Source organism: Anguilla rostrata, chromosome 4 (assembly GCF_018555375.3).
Source record: "Anguilla rostrata isolate EN2019 chromosome 4, ASM1855537v3, whole genome shotgun sequence".
NCBI classification, from domain to species: Eukaryota; Metazoa; Chordata; class Actinopteri; order Anguilliformes; family Anguillidae; genus Anguilla; species Anguilla rostrata.
Window position 1 is genome coordinate 57627395 of NC_057936.1, and position 16565 is coordinate 57643959.

Genomic DNA, 16565 nt, shown 5'->3' on the forward strand with positions numbered 1-16565 from the left:
ACTGGACAAAGTTGTAAGTGTTTATAATGAAAAGACGGCCACAACAAAATTCGTCTTAAATTCACCGTAAGTATGAAAGCAAAAAATATATATCAAAATAACAACCTAATTTGAAAGTCTTGCTATGTAATTCCACAGTCAGCCCACCTCAATATTTTCAGCATAATCAGCACTGTAACTCCCCAATAAATGATGGGTCTGGGTCCACTCTGTGTTTTTCACAAATTTTGAATGAAAATGGATTGAGCAAAGATGTGGAAAATAACTAATATTAAAAAAATAATATTAAATGAATACATAAAAAATCTGTTTCAGAGCATAATTCCTGCTCTCTGGAACTACAACTAAAAATAGAAATGTTTAAAAAGTGGATGTCTGTGTGACAGTAAAGGGCACATGATGTGCTATATAATTAACTTTTATTTTTCCTTGGTGTGGGGCTGCTTTTTGTAGCCAGCACTCCAGTTAAGAACTGTGAGTCATGGTGTAGCGTTGAGGGCTGCTAGCATGGCAGAGGCAGCAAATTCTCTTTCATCAGTCTTGTCTGTGGCCTCTGGAACAACTCTTTTTACTTTGCAAGCTTCCATAGGCATTGCTTCTATTTTTTTTTTTTTAAAGGAAATGTTGAGCTCAAGTGAGGATGTGAAAAAAAAAAAAGAATGCAGTCGGCAGTGGATGTAATGTGATCCCACCACACCAATTTTCCCTGTTTATGTATGAGAGGGTAAAGAGGGCTTCTACAGCCTTGGGGTCAGAAAAAAAGGGGCTATCCCGCCTGGCATGTGCCAGGTTGTTTCCTCCCTAAAGCAAAGTGAGGTCAGAGCAATTTCCCAAAGTCAAAACCGAGCCATCAGGCCATCAGCACATTCCCCTTTCATATCGGTCTCGGATGGCTGGAAAATGAGCCAAGGCCATTTTGGAGTCCCTTCTGCAGTCCTCATAGTGGCACACAGATAGAGTTTTCAGACGCTTTTTTTTTCCTCTTTTCAAAAGCAAAAAAAAGAAGGGTAGCCTTCATTACATCTGTGCTCTCCCCTCTTCTCAGAAATCCTACACTGTATCATACCTGACTTACCTCGCTGATGGCAGTTATGTGCAGAGAAGAGAACTGGAGAGGTGAGGGCTTGACCTACATAGAGGTTACAGAGTCTTTTGTGTATCTGATATTATGCATCTAATGTTTTTAACAACTGTTGCCAACTGAAGGTGGAGCAGAGGTTACATGATCGCTACCGTGCATTTGTATGGCTACTTGTGAGCAGGACTACTGGGAATTTATGGACAAAATTGGATGATATTTAGTGGCATTGTTTGACTTTGAGAAATGGAAGAATTTACTTAATTAAGTTTAGGTCTCCACAACTTGCAACGGTATGTACTGAGCTCTTCAATGTTGCGCTCGTTCATGTATGTGTTCAAAAATTAATTCATTGTTTTTTTACAGGGTGACCTCAGTGCATTGTACTTAATGAAGAATTCCACATATAAAATAACAAATAGGGAGGTATGCATGAGAAATCCTCCATCTTTCTCATAGTTTTTACATAAACGTTTGGTGGATGGCAGAATGTTAAAACTCTAACATAATTGCAGGAAGATAGAAACGTTTGGTGAAGAGGAAACCTCTAAACCTCCTGCACAATACTAAGAGTAATCTAATTCACAACAGAGAACAATACTCAGCAGGGTTGTTTGTGATAGCAATTGACCTCAATTTAAACCAGTTGTTTTACCTTTAATTTTTATCTCCAGCAAATTAAGACCACCGACACAACGGGCAACATTGATTGCCAATTTGGTCATTATAAGTTAAACATTCTGAGTGTGGCCTGACTTTTACTACCAGAACATGCTTGTGCTAGCCCAAATCTACCATGGGCCGTATCTGGGGACTTCATTTGGAGGATAATCCCAATAATAAGCACCTTGATCTCCGGGATCTTATCTGTCTCTTGGAATGCAGGGCCTAGTTTGGGCACATAGCTCAGCACATATTCCAGTACATCAGAATATAATTAACAGATTATGGTGAACTGAATTATTCCCTTTTGGTTCAATTCATTCCAATATCCCCCCCCCCCCCCCACCACCACATCCATTTCTGCCTCCAGGTGTTCCAGTTCCAGGAATGTCGGTTTATCAAGATCTACTTTTAATTGAAGCCTTGAAGTACACAATTGTGCGCCGTGAAATCCATAACAATGACTTTGACGTCTTCAGGGTTTGAGTCAGAAAATGCAGAACACAAACCTCACACATATTTCATTAAGCAAGCTTTTACAGAAACTTTCGAACGGAGAATAAAGATTCATAAGAACCTCAAGGACCAAGTAGCCTTGTTATTTCTTTACAGTTTTATCTTTTTTTGTAACCTATGCAAAGATGTTATAGTGTACAGAGCCTCTTTGCCTTCCAGTGTATTGTATGTGCTCATAGAACTTCAAAGGTTTGTGATACCTCTGAATTTAAAACATTTATTAAAAACGGTTTAATCAGAATGTTGAAATTCCATCCTTCTGCACATTTGCAAAATGTTCAAAAGAATGCAGGTCAAACTAAATTGTACACAATTGTGTTACTGTCACAATACCATATTTCTACGGTAACTAAATCGTGTTCTTGTGAATTGTTGTGAGGTTATGATTTAGCACGTGTCAAAACTGTAATGTACTAATGGAAAGCAAACGAATATACCTGACCAATTTAATAAATATTTTCCATTACGTATTATCATCTTAAAATTAAGTTTACGTTGCTTTCCGTTTATTAACTGTATGGGACTATTAATGATTACTTGTCCAGTATCAGAAAGTCCTTCCCCACAAAACAGAATTGTTTACCTCCACCACTTCACCACTGCCTCTCACTCTGTTTTGGCAATCACGAGCTCTCTTCTGTGTCAAGACCCGGAATGTTACATTTGAGCTCCGGTGGAGGTGCTCTGACGGGATGAGACGGAGGCAGCAGATGGCAACGTGACATGCCCAAGGTCAACTGGCACATTACTGTCTGAGCGCTGGATTTGAAACCCAACGCGTCTCTCCCGTCCCTGCCACTTCGCTCGCTATCTAGGTCACCGGGCCCGCCATACGTCCCGCTATCTCAGTTTTAGCGCGCCGCTCCCTGAATCCTACCTCCGCGGTGCGCGGGCAGTCCACCTTATAGCTCCGTCATATTTAATTGGGAGGACGGGTCTCCTAATTATCGCCCGAACAGCCTTGTAGGAATAGGTGTGGGATTAGCATGGAAAATCCCTTGCAAAGTGTCTATGAGATACAATTTTTACAATGAGAAACGCTATATCAAGAGTGGCTCAGCCTTACACCTTCCAGGACCTTGGCACAGCTTTCAACTAATTTTCAGACGGAGCAGAATGAGATTAGAGGGAGAGAGAATGGCGCGGTCCTCCGACACCAGCCCTCGGTATCACAGCCCCCCTAGTACATCTCTTAGCCTCTGTGGCACGGGGCTCTACTGTAATTCTGCAGACAGCTCCTGCTCACCCCCGTCTAGCTACTGTCAGCAGCGCACAGCTCTTCTCTCAGACACGACATGCCGTCCACGGGCTCAGCCAAAGAATGGATGACAGTTGCTTTCTGGAAAAAATATGCCAAAACACATCAGAATGATTGATGAGCATGTGAGAAGCGTCACGCGACACCATGCATATTTATGCCGTTCGAGTCATTCTCTGCGTTTTCGCCCTTGTACAAATGCTTTTTAAATATCCATTGATACGCGCTGACAATTGAGTGAAAATCTTTGGAGAATTTTTTTTTTCTTTTTTCTTTTTTTTAAGAAATTTAAGCAAAAGAGTTTCCACAATTTTTTTTTTTTAAACTGCGAACGTGAACACAAAGAATAGTTTAACAAAGATGTAACAAACATGCCGACAGATGAAAAATTGCATTTTTAATGAACTGTGACAGGGCAGGGTGAACAGTGAGTGGTATTTAACCCAGTACACCCAGTAGATTGGCTTCTCTGCCTTGCCACGCCAATTGCTATAATTCAATATATCTGTAGAAGCTGTTCCAGCTCTGCCAAGTTTGTGCCACTTTAGTACACAGTATCTCCTGTAAAACCCTGTGGAAGCAGTCCGCTTTATTTGTCGCTGGATTTTCAAGAGCACTAATAATGTTTAGTAAAAATGATAGTGACGTGGCTTTCATTCAAATCTAGAATTTCCTAATCTTTTTGGGAATGTTTGACCATAAATGACTCTTATTACTCGTAGTTAGTTACTTTGCTGTGCTGTAGAGGTATATATCACTCATGGTCTGGTTCACCATACTTTCAGTTGTTTTGTATAAGCCACCTAACTTCTCCAGTGCAGCATGATGGCTCAGGTTTTGATTATTTGTGCCCTTTTGGCAGATTTTCTTTTATAGCTGATTGGTCTCAACTGTATCAGTAAGTGCATTTTCCATCTATAGTAATGCCATAGCAGAAGTACTTGGGAATTTTAAAATCTTTTCATCTATAGACTTCTTATAAATAGTCAGTGTTTTAGCAGAAACTATGTTTTCCCTTGAAAAGATGTTTGTTGATAGCCACAAACAGCAAGCATATGGAAGTACTTATAGCAAAACTTAGTTCCCATAGATTTGAAATGTGTCCTATGAAAAGAAATTTTTTGACAGTTTGTCATTATTAAGTGAATCTTCAAAAAAAAAAAAAGTCATCTGGGGACTGGTGTGCATTATGCTTCAGGCATACTGGCTACAGAGTTGAGATTTATTTTATTTATTTTACTTATGTATGTTTTTGTGCTTGACCATTATGTTTAACATCACCAGACTGTGCCAATTGTAATCAGTGAAGGAATTGTTCAAGACCACACTTTTGTCAGTCAAATATTAAAATGGAAACTTCTTTGTGGATAGTGGTTCCCTGAACTATGGCACATTATTTTTGCTTATTTTGTAGGATCTGGGAGGGACGGATGTTTTCCATTTGACAAGTAAAGTAAAATAAGTACAGTTTAATCAGCGCTGAGGTATTTTAGGCAAATTAAAATTTGCTAACTGTAACAAAACTGGGTCTCACAGGAGACACCATTTTGTGGCACTGCGAGAGCCGGGAATTATTCTTGAAAGTACAGTGACACCTAAAGGCTAGTTCCATAGCCATGTTGCATGGTGTGTAAGTGACTTATTCAAGGACAAGCAGAATTTTTTGAAAAAGTGATGAGTTTTCACTTTTACTGGACTTGATAGTTCCAAGCACCGGTGAGAGGGATCAAATTCCCACCCTAATGACATGCCTCGGGCTGCCTTCAGGAGAACTGGCATTTTCATCTCACAATCTGAGGATCTGATTGGGCATCTGTGGAAAAAAAGAGAGAAAAAGAAAAGGAGGGTGGAAATGAGGTAATTTTATTTATTTATTTTTTAAAAACAGCATAATTCTATCTGTCCATCTGTCACCAATGTAAAAAATCATGTTGGCCGTTGTGTATAGTGACATACTATAAACAAATAATACTGCAATATAAAACATGACGTTTTATTACCACACTTTAAATTACAGTATCAATACAAAACAAAACAAAACGCCGTTAAAAGACGAGTAAACTAGTGATGATTGCTTTTGAATCTTACTTCGGGGAGATGCAATACGCTTTTTGCGATGTAAAAACTTTGTGAAAGACTCAGACTAATTAAAAAAACGTACCGTCCTTTTTAAACATATGAAAAAAAGACCCATGTATTTGTTTGCTTTAATGTAATTCGCGTGCACGGCTGTGCTCTGAATAACGTAGGTGATATTCAATTTGTCATGAACAGCGAAATATTCAATCTATCATTTTCTGGTATGTCTTTTTCCCATCCGAAGTCAGGATGCACGCTGTTAATACGGCAGTACAGACCAAAGCACCAGCGAAACAATAAACGTTGACTCGAACTGTCAGCGAGTCTTAATCACCAGGATTAAAGCGAGGCGTAATGCTAGATTCATGTTAATAACACTGGTGGTGAAAAAGGTAAACAGTGTCAGATACACATCTCTGAACTTGAATTTGCCTTTGTGAACAATATCCCATTTCAACACTTTCAAATATGTTGGAATGCATTGGGGGGGGGGGGGGGAAACTTTGCTTGGCCACCAGTAGCCACCCATCATATAAGGTAATTCTTCGTTTAGTAATATAAAGGAATTCTACGGAAACAAAATAGAATAGAATAAAATAGATATAGAAATAAATGGGAGTGCATTTAGGGAAAAGGTGTCCTGGCTTTGATTTTTCAAAGTTGTTTTCATTTGAAGGCTGCGTAGGTGAAGTCGGTCATTTCTTATGACCATCAGCACACTACACTCTATAGTAAACGAGGAAATCAGAGTTGTTCGTCAGAATCCCGAGAGAAATTCAACAATGGAAAGATATTATTGCTTGCATCGTGAGGGCCTCGTTAATGGAAAAAGATTTAGTATTAATACTTTAGGCCTTGCATGTATATTACCTCATCAGATCCCCTTAAGAGATTCTAAAGTGGAAAACAAGCATTTATCGTTTGTTAATAAACGTAAAAGTAAAGTTCGCCACTAAACATTGAAACAATAGATAGAACTTAGATATTAGATATTTCTGTATTTCTTTCTAAAATATTCCCTTGTTCTTATGGCAGTGACATAACTCCTGCTTAATTTTATAACTTAAAAAAAGTATTTTAAAAAAGTATTTTGGAGCCAAAAAAGTAGGCTCTGTGCCTTTATACTCTGAAAAAAGCCCTGCTACAATATTTGAAGTTGACGTGGAAGTGTCATGTAATAGTTCATATTTTAAAGTTGGGCTATATTTAAAGTTGTCTTGTCAAGTCGTTTGTGCCAGACATTATTATTATTATTATTATTATTATTATACAGGCACATTGATTTCCAATGTACTGGGTGCACATTCTTCTCAGTGAATGGTTAGATAAATTTATTGTAGATTCTGCGTTAAATTATCATTTTGTTAGCTGGCAGATGACATAATAAAACAGACAAGCGGTTCCAACTTTAAATATTTAAAAAATATTTTTAAACCTGTCACAGCTCTGGAAGGACCCTGCTTTGACAGAATAAGAAGCAGTATGGGCTACCATCCATAGCCTTGCTTGAAATTTTAATCAAACTTTTGGAAAATGTAATGCAGCTTGTGTGGTATGCGTAGAATGTCCTGTTAAGCTTACATGCATGTAGAAATGTGTATCTATTATGCAAATGAACTTTAAAATATTCCTATGACTGTTACAGACTGTCAAAAGTGAAAATTAAAAAAATACACAGCCCCAGAGTTGTCACCCATACATTTAAATGTCGTCAATGGCCGTGGAGAAGATATGCCTTAAAGGTTAAATCCCGTCCCTGCCTAGCACAATACTTTTACCATAGCTTAGCTGCTCCACTACGATTTGCAGTTGTGTGCACTCCATCGCCCTCTTATCTCATTTTTTAAAAGGGAGTGGATTAAAGTAGGCTGCTCGTGGACACAGACAGACCGACTCCACAGTGACACAGTTTCATGTCTGTTTCAAACCTTGGGAAGCGTTTATCACAGAGGGAAAATGATAAACCAAATGTATGTGTACTGCCATAGACCTTCATATACAACTAGAGTATGATGGTGTGGGTAAACACCATTGGATTTCAGGTTATGTGCTGGTATTGCAGTTGTTGCAACATGTTAATAAAAGCAAACAAAAGGACATTCAGCTATAGCCATGTTAATTGTACGGCCTATTCTGGACAGAAATATAAATTCCACAATATTCAGTTAATGTGGCCACGTGTAAGCATGTACTTAATGAGTAAATGATACATCATATGCACAATATCGAGGGAGGTTTTGTTTCTTGTTTTGGAAGCATGAGGAGGTGTGCCCATGTGAATGGTTGGGGCACTCGCAATGTATTGTTTACTTTGTCTTCTTATTCTGCAGTGACCTCTAGGGGTCAGTTGTTGGGGCAAATCTTAATATGCAGCAAGGTTTTTCTGCTCATTCAGAAAAATGGAACGCTTATTTTATGGATTATTCCATAATGATATTAAATACTATATTCAAGTGCTTTGATAAGTATTGAATTAAAAGAGCATGTGAAATTTAAAATCTGACTATTATAGTTAAATGTTCTTAATACCCTCAGTTAGTACACTGTGTAAATAGTTGAAGAAGCTGGTTGCAGAAAGAAAAATAATTCTGCTCATGTAAAAAAATTAGCAATTAGCAATTTTTTTCACATGAAATTATGTGAAATGACTATCCCAACTATTCTAACTATCCTAACCATACTGTAACTCTGATATCATGTTTTCCTTCTGTTCAATATTCAGTATTAAATAGCTTTAATGAACTACATCAATGCTGAATCTTCATCGTGGAGAAATTAAGCAAACATGGGCAGATGAGAAGATACTTGCAGTTTTTGTTGGTATCTATCTTTGTATCTTTGTAAGCATCTTTTCAACAAAGTGTAAAGAGTGCAGTTTTTTTTTTAGTTTAGTTTAGTATGGTATAAGGAAAAACATCAAGCTTGAGTGTCTTAACAGTCTATTGGGAAACAGTCACTCAACAGTAAAAGAATATTGCCTAAAAGAGCTAATGCAGACGACAGAACAGGAAGTGTGCTTCCATGGTTCAAAATATACATTTTTGCAGAGCTTTAAGGATTGTCAAGATTATGCATTTGTTTGCATCTGTGCAAGCAATATGCAAAGTAAAAAAAAATAGTACTACCCTTTCTGATGGTTATAATTGCATTATAGCTGCAAGGTAGCAATGCAGAGCATTAATATTACATTATAAGAACAAAAGAGAGTTCTGGGCAGAAGCCAATGTAAAAAAAAAAAAAAAAAGATTATTGCTTTTCATTCTCATTGTTCTTGCTTGTACTGTGAAGGAGCATCAAGTTATAACAGGAATTGTGCAAGCATTCTGCTATTTAAGCAGCTGAAATGTAGAAGAGACTTATCTTGGTGATGTGCTGTACTGTACATAAATAAATATAAAATAAGCAGTTGTAACTGATGTGGAGATCTGTATTTCTTAGTCAAGCAGCTCTTGAGAGAGTGAAAGCAATAGGGAAGGAATTCAGTTCATTCTATGAATGCTCTTCTTGTATCCCAATATTACATTTTATGTTGTTCAAAATGTCCAAATATCAAACCATGACAACAAATAAAGCTATTAAAATATTCCCCAAAAACTGTACATAATTGTAACAATTTATTTAAAACCTAAATGTAGTATATTTTGTGTTGAAATAATCATGTTTTGTTCAATTAATACTAATGTGAAGAATGTTAAAATTGTACATGTATGTACTTTTGAAACAGTGCTGGAAATGAATATTTAAAATAACAACACACACACACACACACACACACACGCATGCATGCACACACACACATACACACATATAGAAACATTCTGTATATAAAGTATCTCCAGCCTTGTTTCACACTTGCACATATGAAAGTGAATGCATTTTTAACTAGGCTGTGGCTCATAAAATCAGGGTTATGAAAGAAAATCTAGCCAGACACTGTGTGCATTACTCTAGAATTATTTACAAAATATTTTCTGTGTTTTCTGTCGTTAGCCTGATGAAAAGCTATGCGTGCATCTGCATGAATGTATGCATGAACGCATGTTGGTACACATGTATGTATAATGTAAGATCAATTGCTCCTCTAAGCTGTGATGTTCATGAGTGCATCGGTTTAGAGCATTTCTCAGTAAAACTGCACGAGGCTGAAGATCCACTCCAGCTGAAGCTATTTATAGGAGTCACTTTCATTTGCATCCGGAGCTTACGAGAGTATCATGAAGGATGGCGTCAATTTTAGAATTAATAATTAATTTCATCAGACCCCTGGTTTATTTTCTAAAGCTAAGAGGAATTGGGGATTATTTTTCAAATGCTTGCAAATGGAGCCAGTGAGCATGAAGTTTGCAGCATCCCAATGGCCAACAGACGTCAAAACTTTTAAGTATCCCTATATCAAATATTTATGCCAAAATGTGGTGGTACAGTGAAAATAAACCATACACACACAGACATCACACCTCTATGTAGATCTCTATACATGACCTCTACATACTATATGCATGTGTAAAGCAACAATTGCAATCAATATATCAATACTGATAATCTGTTCAGCAATATTAGGTCAGCTGTCTGAAGTTCCTCATATTACATCTAGCACTAGTGAGAAGACAAACATCTTTAAACATGGCGTCTCTAACATGCATATGGTTTTTCAAGTAGAAATTAAACACTTGCTTCATTTGCCACATGCAGCACCAAAGAGATTAGAATTCGAAGTTATGCATTTTAGTTCATTTGGAAAATTAAACAGATGGATTAAACACGTTTTTGTTACCACTGGCTAAAATTTAGTATGGCGTGCATGCCTTATGCGTCTGCCGAAACTCAGACTATCTGTTCATCTCGCCAGTGACACAAAGCAAAGAAAGACCTAAATCAGACTACATGTTCCATAGACGACATGAAAAAATTATTGAACACCCACAGACAAGTAAGTCCTTACCTCTCTCTTTCCACAAGATGTTTAGGAGTGTTGAAATATGTATTATAACAGCACTTTGTTTTTTAATGTGACTGGTGGCTTCATTGAAATGGCTTTTTCCCCCCGAAATGGGCTTTTTCTTAGCATCAGAACACGCTCCTGTCTTACGAGACTGCATTAACCAGTGTAATTACCGAGCTGAAATGGAGTGTGAAAGGAGTTGTGTGATCAAGGCTTCAATTGAGTCCATTTACTTTTGTGTGTTGTCACATTTTAAAGCAAAGTATAAATATGTTAATGTATGTTTACCCCATTCAGTGCAAGGGCAGGGGTATATTGAAAAAGAAGCTTCATTGAGCACTGCAGCTATGGAGTGGTGGTAGGGAGGAAGGGAGGGATGAAGGGGGGTGCCGATGTATACATTATTCACTATGGCTTCATCACATGTTCCTAGTTTCTTTGGGACTTATTATTCCAACCTGCTTTAATGAATAACAAGAGAGAGGATAGGAAGATGAGAGGATGATTTATGAAGAAAGTGCAGAGAGCACCACCATCTGGTCCATGCCAGTACTACATCACAACAAATGGTGTCCTTCTGTTGAAAAATAAAAATAGCTGCAGATCTCACCCTCGACAATGGCCCCAGCATTAGCATCTGACAAGGTCCTAGCTCGCCGCAGCGCATACAGATGGGGCTTCCTTTGTCGAGGATACTTGTCAAACACATGACAGCCAGATTTCAGGAGGTTCACGGTGCGGCTCAATGTCCAAACGCTGTTGAGAGGGGAAGGGCGAGTGAAGGAACTGCAGCGCCCATATCCAATCTGACTGAGCCCTCGTTCGCGTGAAATCCAGCATTCCAGGTGGCCTACTTTCTGCAAGACTGGACTTTGTCTGTTAGACATTCCAATGTTTCAACATGTTAGTGATTTCTTATTTTTATTACACACACATTTCTTCTTTTTTTTTTTGCAGTCACATTGGCGCTATAATGTTTGATGACCTAGACATATAACTGTTCGATTTGAATGAATGTGCTTTGCTCAAAATTCCTGACTCCTTGTTCCTTTCTATTTATGATGCATGAAAGGCCCTTGCATTTCAGAATCTGTGAAAGGGTCATGCTGTTTTAAGGAGTTAAAGCGATATCAGGGGGTGTCTAGTCCATTAACGGGGTACAGTAATTTGTTTCTGGATTCTGTTTTCCCCTTGAATTTCTCATTGGAGAATAAAGTTACTCTATTGGGGAGATCTGGAGCAGAATAAAGGTTTTTTGCCTCTTGCTTCTGCTATTCCCCTGATCGAGTTGTACAGTGCCCCGTAGAGTATTGCTCAAGCTCACTGCAGTGATTATATGCAGACTTTCATGTGCCGGGCATTCTAGGCTGTACCATCAATTCATCATCAGAAGTCCTCATGAACAGAAATTTTGAAACCAGCTCTAGTAGAATTGTGGTTTTCAAGAGCAGTGGCCTTCCCCAAAGAATCATTGACCAGATGAGATTTACACAAAGAATTATGGAATTTTGGATATACATCTGCAAATAACTGGAGAGCTGAGGTGCAATGAGGGTCATACTGGTGGGTTTGTATAGAAAGTATTTGTATGTAAGCTGGATTTAACTGAATAAAAATAACCATGTGCAACAGCTGTAAGAAAAATAAAATAAAAGATTTTTAAAAACATTCATTAGAAAGGAAATTTTTGTTTGAAAAAGAATATAATTTCCAAGGTTGCCAACAAACGTGAAATATTCAGGGTTCAGTGATGACACATTGAAAGCCTCTGTCATCTCAGACAAGCTTTCTATTGTAAATCTAAACCCATTTGCAGCTGTTATTTGGCCTCTGATTATATTCAACAATTTCACCAACTGCAAGGTCTAAATGTTAGGGGACTATTACATGTCTGCTCTCATGGGTGACAGCTTAACTATTTCTTTTGCTCGGAGAGACTCTGGGGACAACTAAATGGCAGATAAGCCAAGGGCTTCAGACAAGGAATCATGGGACAAAAAAAGTCATAGTCAGGTCTGGCAAATGTTTATCATCAGAGTCAAAGGTTATGCTTCCCAGTAATTTTGAGAAACACAGCATGATTGAAAAGACAACATGTCATGCGATAGACCGGCTGTTTCCCTCTCTGGAACCGGGGAACAGATGACCAGGAGGGCCACACCTGTAACATGTCATTCAGAAGCTGTCAGCGCAAAAATAAGCCTCATTAATCATGTTTATACAACTATTAATCTTGCTGAACTTACAAACAAGTGTTCAAAGAGCAAGGACTCGGTATGTTTAGAATTCTCTCAGGCTGTTGGCAAAGCACCCTGTAAATCTGATCGTTTTCAACTTCCTAATGGTTTTCTACTCATTTATAATGCAAATCAAAACGTCGCGAAAATTAGCGCTCCTGTTTGGCTGTTTTTTTCCCCTGCTTCGGTCCTCATTACCCTTCTTGGGTTATATGGCACGTTCAAGATCTAATACCGCTGCCATTCAAAGATTTGTCAGGCAGCAAAACAAGGTTAGGTGAGCGTGTAACAGGATGCTTACCCTAAATCAACCGTTTGTCGGCTGTTTGCGCATGCTGGGGGGGATGGGTGATTAGATGCACATAAGTCAGTGTTTGTATACTTGGTGTAGGTAATCTCACAAGAATGGCTTTTATTACCTCAGTCAGCTAATGAAGTTAGCTGCTCCACTCATCTAGTTTATTGTCCCTCCCTGGTGATCACTAGAGTGGCTGAAGGGAGCCAGTGATATTGCTCAGCCTGGATAAATATTTCCCTTAATAATTTAAACCTTATCTTCATAAGGCTCCTGTAACAAAGTAACCCCCGCTCAGGAATTTTGGGGAATCAAAGAGGGGGGTCTGTCTAAAAGTAATAAAACAGTGTTCTGGGGGGTTATTTCAAGTCCAGCAGTCTCAAATAAATGATGTTATTGCATAAAACCCAGTTGGCGGCCACCAGTAAACATCCTTTTATAAAAGCGTGCGGTTGTCTAGGAGTGCTGCTTCAACTAGATTTATCACGGCACATAAACATGCATTTTTAAAGGTTTTACCTTTCTTCTCTTGCAAGTAGCCTTTTATGGGAGGGGAAGGAAGTGTTTGTTTTGCCTTTTTTTTTGTTTCTTTTTTAAATTCGGCATTTCAAATAATCCCCTTATGAACTGTTCCTCACCCACGATGAAACGTAGGTGGGCCGCGGCCCTTGCAGTTAAATGAGGAGTTAATAAGATAACAAATATCCTGGTGTGGATCCCCGCACCCACTGCGCCGGGGCGACCCTTCTCAGGCCCCAACCAAATCAAGCAGGATGTGTGGGAACTGGAAGGGTCACGTTCTACCCAGGTGACCAGGAAATGCCTGGCCAGTGTAGTTGACCAGCTGTCCAATCAGGTGAAGTTGATCAATGGCAGCGAGAGCTTGGAGTGACAATGAGGATGACCATGCACTGTGCTCTGTGCACAGACAGAAGTGAGTTGGCAATGGTCATCAAGTAATTTGCGATTGGTCTACATGTCCAAATTTTGCAGCAGTATGTAGTTACAGGTATAGTGTTTTAAAGCTATGCGGATGTATGTGAAAGTGGAATTATAGGTTTTAAATTTTGTAACTCATAATTCCATGTTATGTATTATTTTATGCTGTACTGTAAGCACGGTGGGTTGTACATTTCTATTTAAGGTGCTGTGTGATAAAAAAAATAATACAATTTTTGTTATTATTAGTAGTAGTAGTAGTAGTAGTAGCAGTATACACTGAGACAATAGTTGAAAATTACATTAAATCAAAACAGGACAGGATCCATTAAAATGTATGTATTTTATATAGCTGAGGTGAGTAGTTAGAAGTGGAAGTCCAGTAGGAGGGATGTTCTCAGCTTTCTTCAATGTGACATGATCTGCACTTTTCCACTCAAGAGTTCGACATTAGAGTTAGTATTCCATGGGGTTAAGTGCACCCTGACCCATCCAAGACCCATCTCTTATGAGGGAAGTCCCTGAAGACTAGATTCGACCAACCATTTTAAAAAAACATACCATCTGTAGGGAAGCTGTTTGTTTTAACAACTCTTAGGAGCGGCCAATGAGTGAACTTAGGTCAAGAGTGTCTGAGAACTCACTACGGGACCCAGACCAGTACGATGGTCTGGAGAACAGTTGGTTGTGTTCACAAGTGAATTGAAGCATCCGGCCTGTCGTTTAAAAAACAAATATTGAGATTTGACCCACATGGTGTCAATAATAGGGTGTAATGATTGAACCTTGACATTGGTGCTGACTGTGCCGAAATCAAATCTTCTCTTTTCACACACTTGTGACAACCATAGGGCTTTTTTAATCACTAGGGGAAAGTTCACGAGGTTCACAAAAATGACAGCGCTTTACTTTTTGTAAAGGTTTCATTAGGCGTCACATTTGTAAAGTGAGTTTTGATCTCCATGCACCATCAGCACACACATTTTTGAGAACACCTCCTTGACTGCCGTTCTCCTTTATTTTATTTCAGTTTGTCCCGGCCCCTGGCTACGTCCCTGTGCGAGGTTTATAGGTGCTCTGTACTGCAATGACAGATGTGAGTGGCAGGTTTCTCAAGAAGGTCCACATTAATGGGCCTTACAGGTGTCGTAATCAGGGTGTTAAAACTCACTCTTTTCATTAATCAAAATCAGTGCTATTTTTACTGCCTCCCGCCCCACCCCACTGGCAGTTGAGCACTTTTGCTTTCAATCGCCATGCTGCACTTCCCACTTACCTGACAGCACACAACTGCAGCATTCTCCTCCAAAGATCGAGGGGACACCCTCATTCACAGACTCTTGATCATTTTACACATTAGAACCTTCCACAGAACAGTTATTACATTACCTTTACGTTGGTTCCGATTTCGAGTTGCACTTTGCTGTACAAATGCTGTTGTATTCAGTTTTGACAGAACCTATGTAATTGCTTTGCTAGCTGTTCACTTCCATTATCCAAAATGCTGAAATAGATGTCAAATTCAGGGCATTCAAGTGAGTCAAATGCACATTCTTGACAAATAATTGCCTCAGCAGATAAAGGGAGAGAATTTAACTTGATACTTAATGAGAAGCATGGTAATTGAACAGGTTCCTAGATGGCATTCATAATCCACTTTTGGAAAATGCCTGATAAAATATGCTGCTTAAATACTCCCTCAAAATAATATTTTTTCATACTGCAACAATAATGTGCAATGCCATATCTGCATACCATAAAAAGCGAGTAAATAAAATTGCCTTTGCCTAAATTGGAACCAGCCCTGTGGTGATTACTCCAGGAGGGCGAGAGCATTTTGCCAAGTTGAATCAGCGGGAGTTTCCTCTGCTAAAAGGATTAACGTCAAGTTTAACAACTGAGACAGTTCCCACTTTGTGAATATAAAACAGTACAGTTGGTTTCTCAACATACACTCTGTGGGCTGTGCTATTGCCCTTGTTACAGGATACAGTGGCATGGCTGGCAACGTTATAGAGAGACAACAGTCTATATAATATAACAAATAATGCAACAACAAAAATACGAGGTGCTAACAGCAGTTGGGCCAACGAAAATACAAACTTTGGGATCAAGCCAGTGTAGTTCTTACCACCTTTCCACGGTTGGCCTGTTGTGGAAAGTAAGCACGAAGCTGGCTTCCTGAATGTTCTAGCAGCAGAGTGATTTCTCTCCTTATGTAGTTGCGTGCATGCCAATGCGCTGCTGCCATTTCGCCATTCATCATCCATCCCATTCATTCCTTTCCTAGCCCTGCATTGTTAGCGTTTCGCTTCCCTTGTGGAAAATCCGGGATTTCTCCCCTCCCCCCAGTGAAGGCTAAAGAACAACTTTTTCTTTTTCTTCCAATTGCTTTCTATTATTCCTGTTTGTCAATATGTATCTTCTTCTTGCCCCCTCGCTTGAGACAATGGCAGTACGTGGGAGCTACTCTGATTAAGCACTGTGTAGAGAACAAGAGACCCTTCGTGGAACCTGCCAGCTCGAGACTGCATAATTTGTGTACATGGCGGGAACAA